General features: G+C 41.7%; 1 protein-coding gene across 2 annotated transcripts in view; it reads left to right on the top strand.

Annotated features, from left to right (window-relative positions):
* The first annotated feature begins 7,678 nt into the window (after window positions 1-7,678).
* The window catches only part of LOC125894873 (polycomb group RING finger protein 3), a 100,442-nt gene continuing 81,391 nt past the window's right edge, over window positions 7,679-26,729 (top strand). For both annotated transcript variants that reach the window (XM_049586526.1, XM_049586525.1), the window contains exon 1: window positions 7,679-7,798. The gene's annotated coding sequence lies outside the window, so the exon portion shown is untranslated. The remainder of the gene's footprint in view (window positions 7,799-26,729) is intronic.

Genomic DNA, 26,729 nt, shown 5'->3' with positions numbered 1-26,729 from the left:
AGGAGCTACATTTGCATCTGCAGAGGGAAGTTTTTTTAATTTCAACTCTAACACAAATGTGGCTGCAGCGTGAGGCTGACTCATCGATGGGAATGTCAGAGATTTAAAACCTCTGAGGGTCAGCAGATGTTGGCCTGTGGTTCTGCTAAAAAAGGAGATTTTTGGCAGATGCGGCTACGTTTTGTTTCAACTTCATTATGTCCAGTGAGGAGCGTGCAGCATGCTGGTTCTCATGACAAAAGCTGAACCACATGTGTTGCACCCACACTCTTGCACTCACTGTAGCCACACTGAGTCTTTACCTAACCAACCATCCCTAACTTTAACCTCACCATAACCATTTTCATCTTCATATCTAGAATTAACCATCTCAAGGCTTATACTTAAACGTAATCAGTTTTAATTCTTGTGCTGATTATAGCATTTCTGATCATAAACCTGGTGGGATCCTTTATTTTTGTATCAACCACACAAAGACAATGAACTGTTGGTGTTACAGCAGCACGAAAGGTACGTTTGTAGGGGAAATTTAAAGTTGTGATATTTAGGTTTATGATTTAAAATCAACTACTAAAAGAATTTTAACAGACAAAGTGTTATTTTCTATCTGATTTTAAGCTCGATGATGTCAACTTGTGTCAAGGTGCAAAACCATTCCTCATACATATCTTTTTGTATTTTATGGATTTTTTGGGGGAGTTAATCATATTTTTATACTTGCACTGTTTTCTACTTTGTAATGCAATTGCTACACAACAATGTCCCTCGGAATAAAGAGAGTTCAGTCTTATCTCTGTGAGTCTATGTCTTTATTTGCCACAATTTCCTAAAAAGCAAATTAAAAAGAGTAACACTTAATAAGCTGAAAATAAAGAATACAAATGACTGTAATATTGAAGATAGGATGCATCTGTTGCACTTTATAATGAGTTAAAGAATATTATCTGAAGTTGGTGGACAATATAAAAGCAGTATCTGACAATACAATCTAAAAGTTTCCCCAATTTGTAGTGCTGAATTTTGTTTGAGATTTTTTTTAATTAAAAAGTTAAGTCTGTCCATCCTGTCAGTGGAACACCATTTCAGACAATATTAAATGAATAAATAAATTGAAATGAAATGAAATGAAATGAATCCTGAAATGAATAAATGAGACAATACATACAGAAATAAATGTCAGTTGAGGTTAAATATAGAAACGAGTCAATATAGGCCATGATAAAAAGTTTTTTTTCAAAGGATTACTTTTATTTATTCCAGGGAACTTTAATTTAATTTACTCATTTGTATATTTCTATTAGTAGTACTACTTGACTTGAGGGCAGCCTTTGACACAGTGGATCACTCAGTTCTTTTAGATAGACTTCATAATCTTATTGGCCTCTCTGGTACTGTTTTCAGTTGGTTTAAAGGGATGTCCCGATCACATTTTTTTGCATCTGATCTGATACCGAGTCCTTTATTTTTAAACCTTTCTTCTTCTTTCATTCTTTCATTCTTTTAAAAAGAATGCATCCAAGTTGTCCCATAAGGTTTGTTTTTTATTTAAATAGTATCCAAATAGCTTATCAGTGGTTCAGCAGCACAAAATGTAAACAAATTCTGAATTGTAAACAAATTGTCCCTCCAGAGTTGCCGTAGGGCTGTGGTAGGCGAGGTTCCGCCGTTAGGTGTGGCTGTGTTGCTCGGAATAAAGAGAGAAGCGGTGGCTGCTGAACCTGTTGTCTCGACTCCTGTCCGTTTATTGCTCTTTAGCTGCACTCAGTTAGGCGAACCCAGGACGCTTGGTTACAATACACTGGAAAGTGGAGGCAACAATGAACAACATAAATGAAAAACCTGGCCATTTTTGTTGTTTTGATTCCTCCGATCTTTTATTACCGATTCCAGTTTTGTAAAAATAACATGATTGGTGCCGATACCTGATTTGATCATCCCTAGTTTAAATCTTATCTCACCAAGAAAAGAATTTTTTGTAAGCATGGAGGAATTTTCATCAAAACGCTACAAAATAAATTGTGGTATTCCTCAAGGTTCAATTTTAGGTCCCACACTTTTTAACCTCAACATGTTGCCACTTGGTAATGTCATCAGGGGGCAAGGCATAAACCTCCATAGTTACGCAGATGACACACAGCTTTACATAGCCGTGTCTCCTAATGACCCTGGGCCAATCGATGCCCTTTTCAATTGTATTTTAGATATCAAGCAGTGGATGGCAGAGAATTTTCTACAGCTCAGCCAGGACAAAACTGAAGTCTTGGTTGTTGGTCCTGAAGCTCACAGAGAGAAACTCATTCTGAAACTGAAAGCACTGGCATTGAACGCTTGTCAACAAGCAAAAAACCTCAGAGTAATATTTGATGCAAATCTAAGTTTTGAAAAACACATCAGCAACATAACAAAAAATGCTTTTTATCACCTTAAGAACATCGCCAGAGTACGTCCATTTCTCTCCCAAGCCAACACAGAGACAGTAGCTGTTTCCATCCAAAAGTGATTAGAATCACCGGGAAATGCACATTAAAAGAAATGCGAATCCTGTGTGTTTCCATTAAATGTACAGACTTTGGTGAAAACTACGAACTCGCGTGAGTTTTCCGCAGAACCGGAAACAAAACAAGTCTTGCATTCTTCTTCTTCTATGTTTTCGAGCGGTTGGCAACATAACATAATGGCTACTAATGCACGCTTTTATTACCTGCAGAATTGACTATTGTAATGCTCTACTTTCTGGTCTCCCAAAAAAGAATGTATCTCACCTACAGTCACGAGTATTGACAAAGACACTTTACACCAATTTTAAAGTCTCTGCATTGGCTACCTGTGTGCTTCAGGATTGATTTTAAAATCCTTTTATAAGTGCTATATAAATAAAGTCTGATTGATTGATTGATTGATTGATTATTTTTTTTTATATGTATGTAATTGTTGTCTCATTTATTCATTTTAGGGTTTATTTCATTGTCGTATTTATTCATGACTATACCATTTAAGTCAATATTATTCATTTATTAATGACCTAAATGGTATTCCATACATCTTCCATATCTTGAAATATATAAATAAGCCAAAACATGAATAAATAAACGTAAATATAGGCTACACATAAAAATGAAAATAAATAAATAAATAAATAAATAAAAATAAATAATTAATAATAATCATCATCATCATCATCATCATCATCATCATAATAATAATAATAATAATAATAATTATTGTTGTTTTGTTGTTGTTGTTATTGTTGTTATCATTATTATTATGATAAAAACTAATTCAATTACAAAAATAAAAAATCTTTATTTTTAAAAAGGATGTTCTATCATTTATACAATTTATTTTAAGATTTATTTCATAGTCATATTTATTTATTTAACATTGACTTGACAATAGTATTCCATACAACTTTCATACCTTGAAATAAATAAATATGGCTGTGAAAAATCTGTGACGAATAAATGACATAATACATATATAAATAAATATAGAAACAAGTCAATGTAGTTAAAAAAGAGGTTTTTATTTTAAAAAAAAAACTTTTTCAAAGGGCTACTTTTATTTATTTCAGGGGAATTTTATTTCATTTACTCATTTATATATATTTCTATTTAAATGTATTTTTTATTGTGTTATTTATTTACTTAAAGATTTATTTCACAGTCATATTTATCTATTTGATACTGACTTAAATGGTATTCTATACATCTTCCCTATCTCAAAATATATAAATGATGCAACATAGTTAAAAAAAAAACTCTTTATTTTTAAAAAAGGATGTTTTTCAAATGACTTCAGAGGACTTTGACTCATTTATATATTTCTATGAAGATTTATTTGTATATTTTTGTCTCATTTATCTGCTTTAAGATTTATTTTATGGTCACATTTATTTATTTCATAGGCTTATTTATCAATTTAATTCTGACTTAAATGATATTCTCTCTCCGGTCACACTTCCTACTCCCTGCAGGCTCCCACTCTCATTGCCGTTCTTCACACACCTGTTCCCACTTCATGTTCACCTTCATCTGCTCTGCCAACACTTCACCTGCAGCTCATTCCCTCATCAGCCACTCAGCTCATACACCGACCCGCTTCCATTCACCCTCTGCCAGACTATCAAAGCTGTCATGAGCTCTGAACTTTTCCCTGACTTTGGCCTTTTACCTGGAGCTGGTGCTGGTGCTGGAGCTGGACTGATCTGCCCGCCTGTATCTGACGCTGCCTGCCTGTAAGCCTTTAACTCCACATTTAAAACAGAGCAGGTGCAGTTCAATTAATTGTTGCCTTCCTCTGCATTTGGATCCCGTCTTTGTTCTTTTACCTTTGTAACCTGTAAAGCACAGTGGGCCGCCTCTGGACATGAAATGTGCTATATAAATAAATTTTCCGTGCCCTTTATTCATTGTAATGTGACTATTTTTTAAAAGTTTTGCAGAGTGTCTCAGAGTTGATGTTCATGGTTTTGGGATGTTGAATCTGATCCCCTGATGTTTCTCGAGAGCCACCAGCATTTCTGCAACAGATGCAACATTCTGCAGACGACATTTATTTTTTGTCATTGCTTACATTTTATAACAGAGCAACCTGTACCCTTGTACATTAACTGATGTGCTGCTGTGATCTGTCATTTTCACCTTTCCACCACCTGTTCTGCATAAAAACTTTTCTTTATTTGTTTTATTACACTGTTAGTTTCCTGTTTTCTTTTTAATTCTACTATACTGAATGGATGAATAAAGTTCTCATGGCATTTACACTGCTCAAAAGATTAAGTGAACATTTAATCCCCACAGTCTAACACCCAGTCAGTTACACTTCATCAAACTGTCCATTTAGGACGCACAAGTGATTGTGAATCAGTTTCAGCTGCTTTGGTGCAGTTGCTCTCTCCTTATCCTTCCTGACTGATTCCTCTCTAGTTTGGTCTTCTGCTAGTGTCCTTGTCACTACTGGTAGCATGAGGCGGTACCTGCAGCCCAATCAGGTTGCACAGGTAGTCCAGCTCCTCCAGGATGACACATCCATACGTGTAGTCACAAGAAGGTTTGCTCTGTCTCCCAGCACAGTCTCAAGAGCATGGAGAAGATACCAGGAGACTGGCTGTTACACGAGGAGAGCTGCACAGGGCCGTAGAAGGGCATCAACCCAGCAGCAGGACCGGTATCTGCTCCTTGTGTGAGGAGGAACAGGAGGAGCGCTGCCAGAGCCCTACAAAATGACCTCCAGCAGGCTACTGGTGTGCATGTTTCTGACCACACTGTCAGAAACAGACTCCATGAGGGCCCCACGTCCTATAGTGGGACCTGTGCTCACAGCCCAGCACCGTGCAGCTCGACTGGCATTCACCAGAGAACACCAGAACTAGCAGGTCCACCACTGGGGCCCCGTTCTCTTCACAGATGAGAGCAGGTTCACACTGAGCACATGTGACAGGTGTGAAAGAGTCTGGAGACGCTGTGGTTAATGTTACGCCGCCTATGACATCATCCAGCATGACCGGTTTGGTGGTGGGTCAGTGATGGTCTGGGGAGGCAGATCCTTGGAAGGTCACACAGACCTCCATGACATAGCCAACAGTACTCTGACTGCTGTTAGGTACTGGGATGAAATCCTCAGAGTGATTGTCAGACCTGACGCTGGTGCAGAGGGCCCTGGGTTCCTCCTGGTGCAGCGGGCCCTGTGTTCCTCCTGGTGCAGAGGGCCCTTGGTTCCTCCTGGTGCAGAGGGCCCTGGGTTCTTCCTAGTGCAGAGGGCCCTGGGTTCTTCCCAGTGCAGAGGGCCCTGCGTTCCTCCTGGTGCAGCGGGCCCTGGGTGCTTCCTAGTGCAAAGGGCCCTGGGTTCTTCCTAGTGCAGAGGGCCCTGGGTTCTTCCTAGTGCAAAGGGCCCTGGGTTCTTCCTAGTGCAGAGGGCCCTGGGTTCTTCCTAGTGCAGAGGGCCCCGGGTTCCTCCTGGTGCAGGATAATACCCGGCCTCATGTGGTCAGAGTGTGTAGGCAGTTCCTGGATGATGAAGTCACTGATGCCATTGACTGACCCTCTCGTTCCCCTGACCTAAATCCAACTGAGCACCTATGGGACATTATGTATCGGTGCATGTGACGGACTGTCCAGGAGCTCACCGATGCCCTTATCCAAGTCTGGGAGGAGATCCCCCAGGACACCACCATCCTGCCTCAAGTGAGGGAGTTCAAATATCTCGGGGTCTTGTTCACAAGTGAGGGTAGAATGGAGCGAGAGATGGTTTGGTGCGGTGTCTGCCGTCGCGGTAAAGAGGGAGCTGAGCTGGAAGGGGAAGCTTTCAATTTCCTGGTCCATCTACGTCCCAACCCTCACCTATGGTCATGAGCTTTGGGTAGTGTCGGAAAGAATGAGATCGTGGATACAAACCGGTCTCCGAGTGGCAGAGTGCACTCTAGGGAGATGGAGCAGCAAAGCGCCGAGCGGAGTGAATGTGTTTTTAACTTTGTTAATTCATCTAGAAATATAACACTCCGTTTCTTCCACCAACAGGGCTCTCATCTTAGTGTAGAGCGTCAGACTGAATTTACCAACGCACCATGTCAGGTCACTCACTCTCTGGGACTGCCAATGTTACTTGAATAAGTAAACACTGACCAACGGGACCAGACTGGCCGACCCGTATGCTCTCACTCAGTGGATGGATGATGTCACAGGAGGCCAATCTTACAAAGGAGGACCACACTGGTTTGTTTTGCTATGGAAGCTAACGTTAGCTAATGCACTCAAAAGTTAAGGCACTTTCACATGATTACCGATTTGCCGATGCCGCAGCACCCGCCGTCGGCTTGACCCAACGCTGATTGCACACACGCACTGATGGCCAGTGGAACGTGCTGCTGGCGGCGGAATCATTGGCTCAGCGTCAAATGGGGTCGAAGTTCAAAATTGAACGTGAGCGTCAAAACGCCGGTGAAGCCCACAAGGCGACGACGAAGTCGAAAAGTACCCCGACGTCAGCGTTAACGCTAGCTTCCATAGGAAGGTCAACGCTGGTCATGTGCAAGCGCCGTTCCAGAGAAATCCAATATTCCTCTTAATCCCTCCCCAGTTTCTGATGAGGTGGACATGATAACCCTTAATACACATAACCTTATTCATCCCTACAACAGGAAATACTTTTTCCCTAACCTGAAATGAAGTCTCCATCCAGTCCTTTGGTCTTATCACATTTAACCATAAGTGTCTTAATTTTTTTTTGACGTGCAGTGGCGGCTGGTTTGTGATAAAATGTAAGTTTTGAGCCATGACTCCTTCTATTCTGGCTCCCAATAACACAACAAGGGGACATTTTAAGACGGCTATGTAGCCTACAGCCCTGTGGGGGAGAGGCAGACCCTGAAAGAGTCTGTAAGAGTGTACTTTCCTTTTCACACAGATCTTACCTTAATTTATTTTTAATTGAGTGCTGTTTTCCTGCTGTATCTGTGTAGACAGAGGGACTAACAGGTTTATTACAGCTCTATTTTATCTCTGTTGACTCTGTGTCCCACACACAATGAAAACAACCATCGACTCGAACCATTTCCTCTTAAAATTAATAATGAATGACACACTCAGCGGATCAATTTTAGAAATTAGTTGCACTCATCCACCCCACCCCCGTCTTCCCCCTCCACCTCCGGCTGTGCTCTGCGCATGCGCCTCGCTGCTCCAGGAGTGTTGTTTCGGCCTGTTCCGCGGCCGCTCGGTCATTTTCGCCTCTTTGTTGTACTGATAGTGGATTTAACTCGGATTCAACCCAATATCCAGCGGACCGTGCTGCTCCCAAACAGGTTAGTTCGCCTAACTAGACTTGTTCTCTTCATGTTCCGTGCTCGGCGGGTCCGTCGCCGGTTTACGGTCCCGGTTTGTGCCCCGTCCTCCTCATTTTTCGCATGTCTCTTTCCGCTTGGTGCTACGGGGCATGCTATACGTGTTGTTTTATGTGTCTATGTGGTGGTGTATGGCGGCGCCGGGCCCTGCAGTTGCACACCGGGGATGGGGTTTATAAGGGGAAACGTGCATTGTAAAGGCGGCTTTAACGCCAACCGGGATGCACGCGGCGAGGCGGCCCGGGGAAGAGGCTCTGGCAGCCGCCTCTCTGCCTGTCTCGTCATGTTTAAATGCTGTTGTTCCTCTCAGCCAAACACCAATTCTTCTTTACCATTGAGCCGGAATGTTCTTGAAAAAAAATCTCATGGTCCACCATTAGGCTAACCTCTTCCTCCTGCCGTCTGAAGTTCAGTGTGTGTGTGTGTGTGTGTGTGTGTGTGTGGAGGATCTACATGAGGTTTGGATTAAATCAAGACAGAAAGTTGGTGCATTTTTTTTCTTCAGGGTGGATGTCGCCCCTCGCCAGACTGCTGCTGCAGCGAGGAGCCCTGTGTGACATTGTGGGGGGGAAGGCATGCAGAGAGCAGCCAACAAGTCTGTGCAGTTTTTTGTGTGTGTGTGTGTGGGGGGGTATGCATTTAAAATATATGCCCCTCAAACAGTGACTAACGGGACGGCACCAAGCTTTAGGTTCTCAACTTTTCCTCTGTGCAGCACAGGAAGCATGGTGAGGGTGATAAACAGGTCAAAAGATGTAGGTGTGGAGGTTCAAACTGGGCTCAGTGTGGTTGTCTGTGTACAAGCATTGCCTCGACCACATCTGAAGGTCTACGTTGTAAACATCTCTCTGATCAAGTCATTTTGTTTCCCCTTCACTTTGACACCAAGAAGGTTGTTTTCACGCTCGTCTGCTGCAGAGGGAAACTTTCTCTTTGCTCACACTGAATCTGAGTTTAACAAGTGAACGTACCGGCAGGATTTTGTGACATCTCAACGAATGGTTGAGAAAATGGACCATTGTGTTGAGTAAGAGGCATCATGTGTTCAGTTATAAAACGGCTGAAATGAGTTTGCATATTCATAGGTGGTGGATTTTTCAATGAGTGAGTAGGAGTACGGGTAATTTTGATGCATTTTTAACAAGTGATGTGAACAGTTTTGTGGGAAAACCATATCATTCAAAGCAGAGTATTTCTCTAAATTTTAATACATGTTTGGACCCTTACTGGACTTGTTGGGGATCGTTAAAGTTTAATTTTCTTAAATCACATGACAAATTAGGGCTGAACCGAATGCTTCAAGGTAATCAATGTCCAAATGTGTATTTGAATGCTCTGTTTTTTTCTATACCATTACCCCCGCACACTGTCTTGCAAAACTAATAATTTTCAGGCAGACCTGATGAAGATTTACAAGTTGTCCACGCCTGTTTGGAAATAGATGTGCATAGCATTCCTTTGTACTGACTTATGGCTGATATACTATTGCTCCCAAATATCTCAAATAACCCATAAATTCAGAAGTAGCAATCCAACATGATTCATTATGCATCAGCATTAATTATTAGATATTCTCAGATGAGGACATTAAAACTTAGCGATAGGCCTGGTCTGACCACCTGTAACAGGCTCACAGATTCGCTAGCAAGATGTCTAAAGTGAAGCGTCTGGAATAGTTCCAGAATTTACAAAGATGACCCCCAAGACGTCGAGTGCCAGATATGCCAAAGAAACCGGAATACCACAGATCTACAACCAGCTTGGCAGATTACCTGAAAACTGTGAAAGCTTTGCTGTCTTGGAGAGTATTCTTCTTTTAAGCTATTAAAGCAAATGTTTGTGCGACCTGCATGCTAACAAGTTCGGTTAATCGTCAATAATTCTCGATGAAGCTTCGATATCTTCGACAGCCATGTGAAAAACATATTTAAATTCTTCCTTATGTTGGCAAATGGACGTGTACAGCACTATTCTAGTCTTCCAACCACTCAAAGTGCTTTTACACGACAGACACATTCACACACTGGTGACTGAGGCCACCACCTGCTCTTCTATACAATCACTCAGCGATTGAGGGTTCAGGATCTTACACAAAAGTGCTTCGACATGCGGACTGGTGGAGCCAGGAATTGAACCACTGATTTTCCGATTAGTGGATGACTCGCTCTGTTTCCTGAGCTTCAGCGACCCCTACTTTGGTGCAGCAATATTTGTTTCTTCAGATACAGACACTAAGTTCTTAAAAAGTCAGGTTGAAATACTCTCTCAGCACTTTTTTGATGCAAGAAAACAAGGTTTGAAAGACTTGATAGATGTGTAGTTGAGACCTGCTTTCAGGGACGTCGTAGTGGGGGTAATGGTGGGAACTGATTACCAAGGGGCCTCGAAAAACCTGGGTTGAAAAGCTTGGTTTTGTTTGGAATTTTTTACTTCTAATTAGTGCCATAACTGAATTAAAATCGGCTGAAGAAAATCAGCTGAATGACTGAACTTTGTATTAAAAAAGCACCAGTGTACACCGTCATGTCTCTCCCCAAGGAAGTGAAATCAGGGTTCCAGAAGATACAAGAAAGAAAGAAAGAAAGAAAGGAAACTGACTTTGTTAAATTAAATAAATTCAAAAGGTGCGTGAGAGAGACATCGATCAAGACAGGAGGAGCAGAGGGACAAGGACACTGTTGATATGTAGGGCCCAGGCTTTGGTGCTACGCTCCTGCCTGCTTTACATTTAAATACAGTTATTGAAACACTGTTGAAACAACTGACATGCAGCTCAGATGCCTAAAAACCTTTCTCTTTCCAACCATATGCAGCCCAATTGTAGCAGAGATGTCTAGACATCTTTTGATCTGCAGATCATCAAATCAATGCTTGCCGGCACTGTAAGCCACAGACCTTTATACTGAGCACACTCTCGGTGCAGGGGAGCCTACGAGTGTTGAGTTCAAGTTAGGGCAGTGTCTGTATATTGACACTGAAGCCGCCCCGGGCTTTGTCGTGCACGTTGGCAGCTTCAAACAGGAGTGGAAGGTAACTGGAAAAAAAAAAAAACCTGTGAACCTCCGTAACCTGACTAACAGGGCGGTTGTTTAAAGCGCTTGACTCCCATTTTGCCTGCTAATTATATAATTTGTGATTTTGAAAGTGCACACACTGTGCACGTGTTTTCCCTGCTTTTATGAGCTTCAATAGCCCGAAATCCTCTAACATGCTGCTACTAAACTGCACCCAGCGTGCTTCTGTTTTAACAGCCGAGCTGCTCTCTGATGCTTTATACCATCAGAGAGGGAGGAGATCTAAGTCCGGCTCCTCCTGGACGGGGCTTCCACTTATTCTTTTGATATTTTTTAGCTTCCTTTGGAAAAGTGTACCACCTTGACACCTGAATCTAAATGCACAGAGCATCAATCAGAAATGAAAGGTATCAGTTCTCTGTAACAGCCGCACTTCCAAGATGATGTCGTCTTTCGTAGCAGCCTCATCTTGCTTTGCTCCTTTCAAAGCCCGCTGAAGGACTTCGCTGACCTCAACGATGATTCTTGGCCAGCTGAGCGTTACTTGGCTGCTCATCAAGAGATACCATATGATATGGCTGTTGCATAAGACCGCACACACTGGCCAAGCATTAACTTTCATGTCAGGTTTCTGCTAACTTGGCAGGGAAACCCCAAATTACCCGCAGCGTCTCTGGACAGCTGACCTCTGACCTGAAATTCAATAACATCTAATGAGTTTTTTTTAAACACTATGGCAGGATTTCTAGCACACAGCGACTACAAGTCGAGCAAAAGGATATTTATTTTGACCCATTACCACTAAAACATGCGTCCACGCTCTGTTTAAACAATGTTAATGGTCCCGCTGGGCTTTCAGATAAAACTGTCGGCCCTACAGGACAGGCGAGCTGGATACGGCCTCTTTAGGGCCAGCACTGCTTGATAATGAAAAAATGGTGACTTAAGTGCCAGAGGATGCATTTGTCTTTTTCTCGTGACAGGAAATTATCTCAGGCAGCTTCCTAAATGAGCTACTGTGGAGAATCCCTCGCCTACAAATCAAGCTGCAGTTTGGAGAAGCTGTTAAAAAATCCTCAGCACCGGTCTCACTTTCTCCTCCTCGACACACTTTCTTTGAACATTTGATAAGAAACGAGCTCTGTAGGAAAAAGTAAAGTAGATTACAGTTCCAGTATTCAGCAACAGTGAAGTCAAAATGGTATTCGGACCGGACAGTCCAGTGTGATTTATATCCTGTTAGATTCAGATAGAACTCAATGTCGGGTAAAAAACTTGTGGGTTTATCTCCACTCGATAAGACCTGACAGAAATATTTATGCAGTGGAAAAGCTGTTTAGACCTTACGGAGAATATCTGACAGAAAAATGAGCTGCATCGTTGGGTCTGAATGAAGTTTGAATGAAACCTCCATGGGTTTATTATCAGATGTCAAAAACGCTGCACAGCGCTTTATGATACGATGAGAGGGGATTTTGCAACTCTGTGAAGTTATCACAGCAACAGTCACTTTATCCTGCGGCGGTGGGATGTGTTAGTGGTTGACACTGCATTTTGTTGAGCCAGGTTCAGACTTCTTTACCGGACAACCCTCCGCTCACTGACGGATACTGCGTCAACACAGAGGTCATGCTGAAGTGAAGAGGGGGCTGACAGGAAGGCAAAACCACGCTGCTGAGAAGTAAAGCCATATGATTTTTTCACGTTAGGTTTAACTCAGGTTGATCTCTATAAAAAGATATCTGCACGTTTGCAGAATCTGTCGCAGCGGGACAAGATTTTGGTATCGTAAGCATTCTGGTTTTCGTTTGTTGTCTGAGTAGTATTGATCAAACAAGTCTGAGCGGCATGTAGGGTTGCAACAGCATGTGATTTTCACAGTGCGATAACTGTCTCAGATAGTATCACGGTGTTATGGTGTATAGTATTACACAGTTATGATTATTATCAGTACAATGACCCTTAAAGGAATGAAAACAGGAGGATTATTTTGGTTTAATTAACACTTTATTGTAATTGAAACTTAACATTTTTCAATCTAAGTATGTGTAAAAAATCTGACAGTATTTTTCCTCGTACCATAGACAAGCAAATGTACATGGTATGATAAATGTCATTGTTTCTATACCAAGGTATACGGTTTCACGGTGTACTGCTGCAACCCTAGCGGCATGTAAATAGTACGTGTGGAGAGGTGAAAGGCTTTAGCTAATATAAGGCTAAACAGTTTAGCTCTATATTAGCTTTTTTAAAATTGTATCTGCATTCATATGTAGATTTCTGTTTGTAGAGTTTGGCTGAAATGAGTGGTACACAGAAGATAAAGTCATGGCCTGGATATCTGCTGGCTGAATATTGGCCGTTGCCCCCAGAGCCTTATTGTTACCAGACCGATAGCTGATAGGCTCCGAAATTGAACTCTGGGTAACTGACATACAAATTTGTGCCAAGAGCAGCAAGCAGTCTTAATACCGCTGACCTTTTGAGGAAATGGAGAGCTGGAGAGTCCAAAATAACAAACCAACTGCAAGATGACAAGTTTGCTAGCTCAGAATTCTTTCCCCCTTTTAATAAGTCTTCATTAAAAGGATTTACAATCTCGAAGATGAGATACAAGAGGGAATAAATGGAGAAAGAACAGAAGTAAAGAGAAAATGAAAAGAAGCTTGAAATGATATTGAGACTGCAGGGCTAAAGAATTAAGATTGCCTGATGGCCTGCAACAAGTAAAATGTCACATCAGACTAGTAAATATGGCAACTCATGTGCCCAGTTGAAAAAACAAAAAACGTTTAATAAATGTGATGATGGAGTAGCCAAGGAGCAAGCCATCTCACTTCCTTCTGATCTCTGATGAGAGGTCAGCGTGCACAGCCCCGATTTGGGCATTTGCAAGAAAATGGTGGTTGGTATAGACGTACTTTACGAGCCGAGGTGCAAGTGAGTATTTAAGTTTCCGGTAAATAGGGTGTCGTTAAAAGATGTGAGCGAAAGTCCAACTACACTTTGTATTTTGTAGTTAGCCGTGGTATTGTGACTACACTGAAATTTTTAACTTTGATACAATACCATAAACATATATCAATATTCAATACTATTTGTGATTCTATGGGGAAAATCTGAGGGCACAGAAGCTAAAATCTGTATTAAAAGATAAATATAATAAGGTGATAAGTTAGCATTGGCCTCTAGTGTGACAAAACATATTCGTCGGCACAGCTTTATAAACAATAACAATGGCGAAACATGGCATTTATCATCTCTGTTATATGGTGACGGATGTCTTCCTCTGCTCAGAGGATAAGGAGCTCCTGGACCTCATTGTTTTCTTAATGTGTGGACATTTTTGGCTGCTGTTCTTCGTCTTTGAGTTAGCTGCTAACTGTCAATTTTTAAATCTCTCGTGGTATGTCACACCCATAACACATCATCAAAACGTCACATCTGTCCTGCCACCTATCCTGTTTATACAGACACTGCTGTGGTGCTGTTACTACCTTCCATGTCCCCCTAGTATGTGATCGTACCTTTATATACAGCCCGGTGAGGTGATGTAATGGAGTGGTATTCCCGCCCTGAACAGGCAGTGTAAAAGGGGCTTAAATGGCATAAAAGCAGAATTAAGAGAACAGGACTCGACATCTTTTTATCCCTTTAACATTCTCTTTAGCAGTATGTAGATCAGGGAACATTAACACTTAGAACTGGAACAAGAGGTAACCAAACTTTCTGAAGAAGACTTATTAGGCAGCAGATACGGCCTAAAGCAGTATTAATACCACAGTAAAGAAAACACTCTGAATCCAGCAGCGGTGATTCATTTCCCTGAGTTACTGTTCAGACCAGAGGACACACCGATCTCTCACCAGAGAAAGTTGCAGCAAAAGTGTTAAAATTACACTTTTTGGCAGCAAGATGAAAAATTCTCCTTTTGTAGCCGGAGCACACAGAATTATTAGAAGCAGCATAAAGACCAGCGGACACGAGGATACACATTAAATCAGTGCAGATTAATATAGTGGTGTCAGGTGGGGCTGCTCAGACTCTGCAGATAAGATTCACAGCTCTGCTTGTGCTTTCACTGATCGTATCTTTTTTACGTCAACATCTTGAGTAACTGCTCGTCAACAGGTTGTGTGAATTTAAATGCTTTGACTTGCTTTTATGTTGACATTAAAAACACCAGCTGACAGACACTGGAGACAGATTTAGGTGGAGAAAACAGCTTGTTTCAAGAGCTACTTTCTCTTCTCCTGTTTTTAAGTTTGACGTCCTGTCTACTTTATTCCTCAGGCTTTTTTTTTAAAATGCAGGGAGAACACGGTTTTTCTTAAATGTAGAAGTCACTCTCAGTGCTTTGTGGCACATTTTGAGCTTGTTTGTTATGTAGTACAGTGACGGGCTAATAAACAGGAGCTGGGCGGCTTCCAGACTCACTTGTTAGCTCAGTCAGTTTAATGAGAACAGTGTACATTGAGTGTATGGATTCTGCTGGGAACAGTTTCTCTTTGGGCTTTCAGCTGCTGTAACCTCGTCTTTCTCAACAGTGCAAGTTACAAGTTGATTTTCTGTACTGGACGAGCAACCGATAATATCAGCACTGCCTCATGATTGACTTTATATTGAGTTTAGTGATGTTAGTTTTGGTAAATGTTGCTTTCAGTAGCCCAACACTTTTGATAAAAAAACAAACTGATGTGAAATATAAGAGGCCTTTTGTTTTTAGTGTGGCGCTCCACTGACTCAGTGAGCTCAAGCACCATGTTTCAAAGTGCTATTTTAATGTTTTGTGATGTAAATGCCTTTCATTTTATTTTCTGTTGGCTTTGCTGATACACAACTGGCTGTGTATCCCCTTTCCGCCAAAATAAGTGTGCGTTCGTGTTTTTCCTTTTAAACACGGGAAAACCCGCTAAAAAAAGGTACAAGACACCTTACCCATCGCCAGTTGTCAAGGGCAGTGGTTCATAACTGGTGGGTAGCAGATCCATCTGAAATGGACCACGAGTGACTCGCAAAAGTTTTAAAAAATGCACAGTGAATTTCCAGCGCAGAGCCTTTATTTTGAAGTGCCGTTTCCAGTGAGTGACTAACAGACAGCTACTTGACGGAGACAGCAAACTAGCTCGAAGACATGGTCAACCACAAGTATGATGCTAAATATATTAAACTGTGTGGACCTTGACCAAATGACTAAGGAGAAATCTGGACCCCGTGGCTGGACCAGTTGGAAACCACTGGTGTAGAGCCGTGTTCATGGCTCTTCTGCAGACAAGCCTTTCTGTGTGTGTAGAAAACAGGTTAGTAAACACTCTGAAGCAGCACGGAGGCCAGGGGCTAAAATTAGCGCACTCACCCAGGTGTTGTATTTCCATCATTGCCAGTCAGAGCTGAAGCAAACTAATACCTCTCACCCTTGCAGTGTCGTTTAACCTGGGTGTGAATGCCAATTGTAACCCTTCCCATTAGATACAAAAGCCAGGTGTTAGCGGGTGATAGTTGTTTGGTTATGCAGTGGAAATGGGTCATAGTTTACAATGCTAAAGGGGGTTTTCGGGTCATAATTAAGCAGCGTACTCCCATGGGTTACCTGGAGGAGGGTAACGTGTCCACAGCAAAGGTGTTGGGTTGGGGCGACTTACATGTGGTCATCAGCAAATAAGTGGTGCCATGAGCTAACTCCCACTGCACCCAGCTGGAGCGCAGTGCGGTAAACTGAAGAGTAGCAACATTAACCTTTAGACTTACATGCACAGCTGGTCAAAACTATCGACATCCCAATCAAGTTTAGGTCTATTCCTCCTCCTGTTGTAAACCCATTTGATTTTTATTCTGGCTAGTTGTGTATGAAACTGGTTTGTTAATGTAAAAAGCTTTGAAAAGTTAATTTACTGGCTAGTTGTGTGGCTAAAAACACCATCTGTTTGCTCATGTTCCCCTCACTTGTTTTGTGGTAGTTGCGAGAAACCTTCTTGTTTTTAGCCAAAATCATGCAGATGTTGCTGAATGCATTCATCACTTCCACAACACTGGGTTTCTGTCATATTTCTCCTGCTTCCTATAGACCAGTTTCTCTTAAATTTACTTCTGCACCCACAGCTTGCTTTCCACCAGCAGCAGCTCTCACTGCTGGGAAGTTTGATCTAACTGCCAAGCCTGTAAAGCAGGAAATCAGCAAAACTGAAATTATATTACTTCCTATGCTGTGGATATTATAGTGGACGCTAATGCCTCCAGGAGAAAACAATTTAAAAACAGTTTAACAAAACCTGGAGCTGCATTTTCTTTGTTCTACATTCTTAACATTTTCTGCCTTCTTAGTGTAAACCAGTTCTGCATTTTAGATATTTGTTTTAAGTCTCACAGCCCACTCAGCTTTCAGTTGAATGATTCACAGGAAAGTTAACAAATGGTGTTGTGGACTGAGAGCTTCTTAAAACTGGAATGAAATGAAACCTGACCGAGAAGAAGATGATGCATAAAACTGTTATCACGGTATGGCATCAATCAAACAGACTGCAGACTGAAGCCCTCTTGAAAGAGCCAAACAAACGATATTCATGGGTCAGCTTTTATTTAGTGGTCTGTCAGCTGTTTGATAAAACCTGGTCAAGGGTCAGCTCATGTCTGTGTCTGCACTAACTTTTCCTGAAAGTCTGTAACAGAGCAACACACAAGTGACAGCACTATTTAGCATCTCTGACAGTTTAACAAGCCCAGAAAGCCTTTGTAAATGAACGTCGGTGGCCCAAATGAGGAATTAATTACTTGCTTGCCTTGTTCCTCAGCCAGGCTTGTACAGTGAATGGGTAATAACTGTCATCTCTGGGTCTGTGTGCGACTCACCCTGTCTCTGCCTGCGGCCTGGAGCCCACGGTTTGTGGTTAAAACTGGAAAAGCAAGACAGCACTACACGGCTACAAGCCTGTTAACCAACAAACCCACGTAATGGCTCATTGCATCCTCCGTGTTGCAGCGAGTCGCCTCTCCACCGCAGAGTGAATGGTGCATTTGAATGTGTTTACTCTGAGAAATGGAGATGGGAAATTATTTTCATTTGTTTGGTCCAAAAGTTGAAAGTTTGGTTGACAGATTGATGCTGGAAATGGTGCGTAAATCTTTTCCAGTCTAAACTGCTCTGTCTTTGCAGTCCACAACAGACAGCAGAGAAGGATTTATTATCCAACAGCAGATTCAGTGGAGGAGGGTTGGTGTCGAAAGTTGATTAATTGATTACTTGACCAATCTGAAAACGACAATTGATCATCATTTAAGTCATTCATCAAGGAAAAAAAACAGCAAACTCTCGCTGGTTTAAGCTTCAGAAAAATGCGTATTTTTGTCATGTTTTGACATATTCTCTGTTTAATATTGTTGTATAATTAAATATATTTTAATTGGGACACAAGGAACATTTTAAAGACCTCAGTTTGGGTTGTCAGAAAATGTGATTCTTACGGTTTTCCGACATTTTATAGACTAAATGAATAATTAGTTAATCATTAAAACTATCAACAGATCAATCAGTGTTTAAATCAAATGGATTTTTCTACGTCCTCCTCTTCCTCACTCATTTAAAGTGACCTCCGATGACCCCTCCTGGCAGAAGGGATCTAAATGTATTGGGCGCTGGTTTTCAGGACTGTTCCCCTCCCCCAAAACCTCCCCAGCCCTCGGGGTCTCTGGTGTCGTTAAAGAGGTCAGTAGGCCAAGAGCTTCAGAAGAGCGCCACTTTGACCTGAAGGGTTTTTCTCTCAACACGTGTGCTGTGCATCTGTGACAGGCGCGAGCCTGAGGTGACAGGTAGGGAGTCAGTTTTAGACTTTAGAGATGTGTGATAGAAGCGCAGAGTCTTGTGTGGTAGACGACAGGATGTGAATAAATGTAAGTATTACAGTATTAGGGTGAGTAATGATCTGCAGTATTTCCATCTTCAGCTGATATCTGCAGTTAATTAAAGCTTTTACAGTTGTTTGAACACCTTGTTTGTTTTTCTCTGGCGCACAGGAAGTGAGGTGTTTTTTTTTGTGTCGCCAGTTTGGTTTAAATAAAAAGAAGAAGTGGGCTGGCAGGAAGAGTGAAAGCCACCATGTCTGAACAGATAAAATGATAAATGTCTCTCACAGAAACTCACATGTCAAACCCAAAAATCCAGCAACTGGTCACAGTCCAGTTTCAGACCTGTTTAATTGCTTTAGAAAATGACAACCAGCTTCATTGACCTGTTCCAGTTGCTATGCACAGATTTACAGCTGCAACAAAGGACTGTTTTCATTATCTATTAATCTGTCCATAGTTGAAGCAGTTGATTGTTCTGTTGATGAAATGACAAAGTATTGAAACATGCTCTGTTTCATTTCACAGAGCCCCAAATGATGTCTGACCAACAGTCCAAAAACCCAAAGCTATTCAGTTTATTATCATGTATGAGGAAGAAAGCATCAAATTCTCACATTGAAGAAGCACGAAACCAACAAATGTTTGGCCTTTTTTCCCCTTAAAAATGTATTAAAAGGTCATTCAACAGTCGGAATCAAAGAAGAATCTATTTTCCCTCAATCAACTAATTGATTAGTATATATATCATTGGAGCTCTACACAGATTCATTACAATTCTTTGACTGTTCTACTACAAATAAAGCAGACTTCCTCCCAAAATTAATTGAGATAAATCATAACATTATTGGCTGGGTTTTAGATCCACTGGGTTGGACTCAGAGGGAAGTTGAATGGAGTGTTTTGTGGCACCCAACTGAAATATTTTTACTTTAGAGCTGAACTGATTAGCCAATGAGTTGGTTAATCCATGAACAGCAAATATGTCAGTTATTTGGACAGTTAATTGAAATCAAATATCATCATTGATCAAGTATCCAAAGGGTAATTCTTGCAGCAAAAATTCACAGTTGTTGGTTCGAGCTTCCAAAATGAGAGAATTATTTCGGGTCATATTTAATATCTTTGGGTTTCAAACTGTTTGCCTCAAAATAAGTAATTTGAAGACTGTCGCTCTGACAATTATAATCAACATTTTGTACATGAGCATGACATTAAATTGATGATAAAAGTTGTAACTGTTGTCGCGTTCTTGGAGCACTTCAGCTGAGGGCAATGGCCAATATTTTGGGAGATCCAATGTCGCAAGCGGTCACTTCGTCTGATCTAGATGAAGATGAAGCTAAGTTGTCATCAGATGATACCCTGTGAGTTCTGAGATTGCATTTCAGCCAATGCCTTCTGTCTCTCCACATGGGCTGTTTACCTGCTGCTCAAATGAGATTGTTCAACTAAATCTTGTACTGTTGCCTACAGATTCTATGTACACATGCAGATATATGTGTATGGAGATTTTTGTTGTAGTAATTGTTGTGGTCCTACTTAACTTATTTCCATTTATACTATTCTTCCTGCATAGCTGTAATTTCAGATAATCTTGACCACAGCTGTCGTCTGATCCTTTCCCTGCTAAAATCAATGGTGCAACACAAGTAAAGGAAATGAGGGGCAGCGTCCTCTCAACAACAGGAAGTTAAGGTCCTCAGGGAAATGAGGCCTTAATTTGAAAACCGGAAAACACTGCATGTCGAGGCTGTGGCTTAAATGGCCCAATGTTATTGATTCAAGCTTTTGACTGTGATACTTGTAATATGGAGAAGCTTCTGTGGCTCTGTGCAGGAACAAAGGCCCCTCCACCTGCCTGACCTGGTCATGTAGCTTTATCTCTCAGTCACACCAGTGGAGCTGCAAGTCGTAGGTGACTGTGGTTTAACTTACTATGAATATAAAGCAGAGCGATACTGAAAGAAAAGTCTTGCTCAGCAAACCCTCCCTGGGTAAATACAGGTTTGAAATACAGTGTAACACTGAGGCATTGTCAGGATAAGTGGCAGGTGGTGGACTCACTGCGCTCCGTCAGCACCGAGTTCATTAAAGGAGTGACATTTCTGACAGGGACCTTTCGACAGGCGGGGTAAGTTAAGGGAATTTTGACACCAAGGTGACATGTGGTTGGTAATTAGTCAACTTAAGCCCTCAACATTGAAACTATGTCACTTAAACCAGAGCTGAACACATGGGCTAATTAGAGAGGGGGGAGTGTGTATCACATTTAAAATTTTCACAATAAAATCACAGCCTGAGGCCTGAAGTGTTACCAAGAAGCAAATCTTGTGCGTACGTCTATTATTATACGTCAGATAAATAGATACCTTTGTGTCTGGTGGGATGAAGTCATAGCTTAAATGTCTCACAGCAAATTAAATGACTGTAGCTGCGGTATAATTTACTCTCAGCAGTAATAAAAATCACACTTGGTGCTGCAGCATAATGGCTTAATTTATGACATTTCACAGTAATATTCGGCGTTAAGTCACAAAGTTACGGCCTTTGAAACTCTACCCCGACTCTCTTTTATCTGATAAAAGCTAATCCTTTGATTTTCCTCCACCAGACAAGTGCTTGTTTCAGCCCTAATCATGCTTTCATGCAGATTATTTTGAGCGTTGCAGGAGGGGAAGAGCTCCGAGCATCGGGACACCCTGTAAAAATCTAACTTGCGGCAGACGGTTAATTTGAGTGTGTTTGTGAGGCTGTAAAAATGTACCCTGTAAGCCACAGTTTAGAGGCACAGCGCTTGGTTAATGCCACCGCTGTCGTTATCACAGAGCAAATCTTTATTTGTCGTGTCGCTGGGGGTAATTGCTCGACTCCTCACCCTGACTCGGAGATGTTTGGTGCTAGAAAAGTGATCCTGAAGTTAGGACACGTTCAATCCCGAGCTTAAATACACTTAAATGAAGACAGTTCACTTATAGTCGAGGTCGTTGTCCCTGTCGCACTGGTCTAAGTGCTTTGATCTCGACTGGGTGAAATGTGTCCAGCTGATGATAATCACAACTTCAGCCTGGTGTCTGACCTGCAGCAGTGAGATCCGTCCTCTCACATCAGCACGATTCGTCTCTGCTTTTCCCTCAAACCTTCCAGCACTGTGTGCAGCACTTTATCAAAGTGATCGATCAGTGAATCAGCTGCTGGGCCAAATCTGACAGATCCTGATGCGTCTTATCTTTTATCAATTGTTAATTTGGTTACTAGATGATAATCACTTGACCTCGCTCATTAAATATGCAGCCTTCGTGTGATGTAGTGCTTGTTTTCGCAAAGCATGAATAAGCCTAATTTTGCATTTTATAAAAGTGTTATAATTCCTATGATGTTGGTGGAGGTGCTCTTTAATGCAATGCAGTACTATGGCTATGTTAACCTCTAGTGTCCACACTACTCTGGCATTTTGGAACACTAAAACACTGCTGACCCTGTTTTTGTTCGAAAACTTCCAGGTTGCGTTTTAGTCAGGATGGGAAATGGAGACTTATGAAAGAATGTAGACACTAGGGCTGCCCCCCTAATAGTCAACCAAATGTTAGTCGACCAGAAAAGTCATTAGTCAAAACAAAACAAAAAACATACGTGAACCTCTATTAGGAGCTTGTCAAAATAAATCCAAACCTATATGACTGGGCCATGTGGGACTTTAATTTGAAAGGACACAGGAAGTGTCCACGCTCAGCAGTCAGACAGGAGTCAGGTTAATTTCCAGGGCTGGTACCTGCGGTTATTCCACAGGCTAGTTAATAACATGTCGGGCAGGAAATCCAAAGTGTGGGATCATTTTGAGAAGGTGAAGGACGAACCCAAGGTGATATGTAAACTCGTCTTCATTGGTCGACTACAAACATGACGTATCATCTGTAACATGGAAGTAGCTACATGCCCATTAGCCCACAGCGTCATTAACAGGCGGCTCGCTCAGTGTGTGACGTGCACTTGGAGATAAAATATAGGCCTATATTAATGAAGGGTCATTAGTACGGTTTGTATTTCTCTGTAATGTAGCACAGTGTTAACAATGTTACTGATACTATTCTTTCTCACACCTTCAACTCAAACCACCAAAATACATCATTTAATAATGAAATTAATATCGTAAACATGCAGAAGACTAGTCGACTAATGGCTCTAAATGACGACTTTTGGTCGACGAGGGAAACGTCTCTCTGGGATTTAATCCTTCTTGTGTGGACACTTCTTTCTTATTGCTGTGGCTTCCTCAGTCGATGGATAATGCTCTCCGTACCGCTCTAATATGTCACTGTTATTGCTTCTCAGTGACTCCCCATCAGTTTTCAGCCACCTTCACTGCCTTTTACTGATGTGTTTGTTTCAGTAACAGTTTAGCCTCTTTGTCAGTCCAAGCAAATACATCTCTGGTCTCACTTTTTGCCATCTCGTAGTATTTTCTGTGACTACGCAACCAACTATTTCCTGTTTACACAATTTTCAGGTCTGCTAGTATGGAAGGAGATTCTTTCTGAAACTGTGCCAACACAGATTTTTTTTGTTTTAAAACACCATTTTAAAAATGAAAACGTGTTACAGTAGTGTGGATGTGGCCTCGGACTGGTGCGTTACCTCGATCCTTCACCGCCCTCTGGGCTTCTGTTGCTCTTTTCTTGGATTGTTCTCACATCTCTGGCTCATTTTCTTGGTGCTCCAGCTACAACTGTATCTTAATTTTGTCCGATGAAATCAAAAATGTTTAGAAACTGAAACTGTTTATGTTGAGATCCTGACGCGTTATGAAACTAAGTGGTTTTGTCTTTCAAAAAAGGGTCTGGGACCTGAATTCATGGCCAAATTCTGACCATCTGCACTACAAAACGTTAATTTGATCAGTTCATTAGAAGCAGCCAAAGCTGAAACCTTACAATGTTCAGTAGTTCAGTGTTAATGTGTGTATTAATTTGTCAGTTGATCTTGTCGTGAGTATTTACTCTTGTGAATATGTCAGTGTTTGTTGTAGTAATTACACACACCAGCTGAACTCTACTGTAAACGCTGCACGAGTACATTATTTAAAGTGTAAATGATCTCCCTCCACGCAGCTGTCAGGGTTGGAAATATTTGTTCACCTTTTTTACAGTTTTTTTTATTCACCAGACAAGAAGCTTTTTAAAACCCAAAAGAGACCTGTTTGTTCCCCTCAAATGTGACTGGTGAACCACACGTTGCTGAAGCAGCAGCAGCCAAAATAAAGCACCATTTGGCCGGCTGCTGGTGGTCCTCAGGATGATTATCTGGGATAGAGAAGAGCTGCTTTGCATCTTGACAACATGCAGCTAAGATTACACTGTTGCACCAAAGCCTGGCTTACTGCTGTGACTTGAAGGAAGAAAGGCAGCGTTTGACATTTCTGTGAGGAAACAACAGACACATTCAGCCTTTTATTTAATCCTCTCGTCACATTCGGCTGTCGAGAGGTCGATGATGTCGTTGACTCAGGTTCATTTTATGTTTTTGAAGCTGCTTTTTAGCAACTGCTATCAGCCCATCTGCTACGCCGAGATAAAAAGTGAACTGTAACACAGGAAATTCAAAATAGTTCTGCTACACTGCATCGTGATAGAGTGTGTTAAAGGTACAGTGTGTAGGATTTAGGGGCAGAAAGGGTTTAAAATATTCCAAACAATGTGTTCCTTAGTGTATAATCACCTGAAAATAAGAATTGCTGTGTTTTACCTTAGTACAGAATGGGTCCCCCTACACGGAGATCACCATTACAGTAGCCTGTAATGGACAAATCAAACACCGGCTCTAGACAGGACTATTCGCATTTTTGTGTCAACCACCATAGTTCTCCCTCAACCTTTTTCCACACTCGTGCCGGCTTGGTTTGGTTTTAATTTCAATTTATGTATTTAAGGAGGGACAATGTACATTAATCCACATGTAGGATGCTTTCACACCTGCTCTGTTTGGTTCGGTTCAGTCGAACTCAACTTCGTTTGCCCCCTCAGTGTGGTTCCTTTGGGCAGATGTGAACACAGCAACCGCATTCGGGTGTGCAGGAAAACAACCGGACCAAGACCTTCTTGAAGAGGTGGTCCCAGTCTGGTTACAAACGAACTCTGGTGCGGTTCGTTTTTAGCTCAGAGATTCAGAAAGAAGCTATAAATATACTGAGAGCTGAACACACAGATACTTGTAATTTTCCTCTCTGGTGTCCTTCAGACTGACTTGAGTTGACTCTCTCAACACACAGGCTTGTTTCAGGGGCAGAGGGGTTTGTCAGAGGTTGGCTGTGGTCACTGGCACCTGCTTGGGGGCGGGCAGTCGGTCCATTTTTGGCGCACCTCGACGTGGCACGGTGCACTAGGCTTGGGCACTATCTAATTTTTCATACCCTCCTACCTTCCTGGAACTAGGGGTGTGCGGTATATGACGGTATTAGTGTGCTGCACTTAGCCATGCTCTTGGTGGTATTACCTTTGGTTGCTAAAACAGTTTTTACGCTATATTTACATTTGATTTCTTTCTGTCTAGTGTCGTCGTAACGAAAGCCAAATTGTCGACAAACTACGGAGCCACGGCATTTCTCTTTGGTACAAGTTGCTCAGTTGGCTGGGTGTTCGAGTTCTCCTCCATGTTGCGGACTGGACGGGCTGGAGTCACGTGACTACAAGTAGCAAAGTTAGCGACATGGGCAAGATTACATTGGGTAGAAGCTCTGAATATTGGTTTCGATTAGGGCTGCTTGATTATGGAAATAATCATAATCAAGATTATTTTGTCAAAATTAAAAAAATCACGATTATGCAAATATGGCGGCGCACGTGATGACTTAAATTGTTTACACGACGGCATTATTTGTAGTTCATCTACTTGACTGGCTCGTGGAGTGAATAGAGGAGAGGAGGGGAGGGGGCGGTATTGTGCATGCGTGGCTTCCGTAGAAGACAAAATAACATCTCCAGGCGTCCGAGACCAATAATCGTTTACCCTCGATTTCATTAATTTCTGAAATCGGTTGACCTCAAAATCGTAATCGTGATCACCCGATGATTAAGCACACCGCCTTAGTTTGGATAAATTTTTGATTGACTGCCCAGCCCCAGATAAAAAGTGGTATTGAAAATCACACCGTCGGGATTTCTAAGTACCATTATACCATAATACTGTGATACCGCCCAAGCCTATGGTGCGCCTTAACTGATATTGGAAAGAGAAATCGGCGCAGCATGGTTTGACTTGAGGTGTCCAAAAGTGGTAATGGAAAAGGTTACTTCATGTTTGGTACATTGGAGACATTTCAGTTCTGTACCCTCGCCGCAAAATTCTACACACTGGACCTTGAAAAGTACACTGTAATCGGACTGCCTTTATGTCTGTGATATTGAATATCCTGGAGGTTTTGTATTTTGGGAAAAAGCTGTGGTGTCCTCACAGCTTCATTCAATTGTGTGACAGTTGAGAAAGAGAAACTTCAGTCCTTGTGCCAAACACAGAGTTTCTATGAATATAATCATTTAAACTTTTACTGCTGCTTTGCTTGTTATCCCCTCGTTTTCCTTCACTTTGGGAGTAGCAGTCAGCCTTGCTCATTAAATGTATTTAATGACTTCATTTAAATGGACTCTTTGCGTGTATCAGTGCTGTCTGGTGGATTGTATTTATGCCAAATTAACAACTGAGAATTAATGAAGCCAAGCAGTGTTAATCTTCCAGGTTTCTTTGAGAGAGTTGTTGATTGTTATGTTTTGTCCTTCTCACTGAAATAACAGCATCATAAGCCGTAAACCTCTGGACCAAAGGGCAGTTAGGCTCAGGAGAGGTTATCAGAGTTTACAGTTGTGAATGGTTGTAGCTGTGGTAGGTGTGGTTGATCGAGGGCCCTGCTGTTATCAGGAGTTTAACAGAGCTGCGGACGCTGATGATCAACATGCTGACCTTTTGAAAACTTTAGTCATCAGGCGGCCACTTGTAGCAAAAGATCCTCAATATTCAGTATTCAGATAAGAAATGTCTTCTCTCTGCTGAAG

This window comes from Epinephelus fuscoguttatus, linkage group LG9 (assembly GCF_011397635.1).
Source record: "Epinephelus fuscoguttatus linkage group LG9, E.fuscoguttatus.final_Chr_v1".
NCBI classification, from domain to species: domain Eukaryota; kingdom Metazoa; phylum Chordata; class Actinopteri; order Perciformes; family Serranidae; genus Epinephelus; species Epinephelus fuscoguttatus.
Note: the sequence above shows the minus strand (reverse complement) of the source record. Positions and strands in the feature narration are given on the sequence as shown.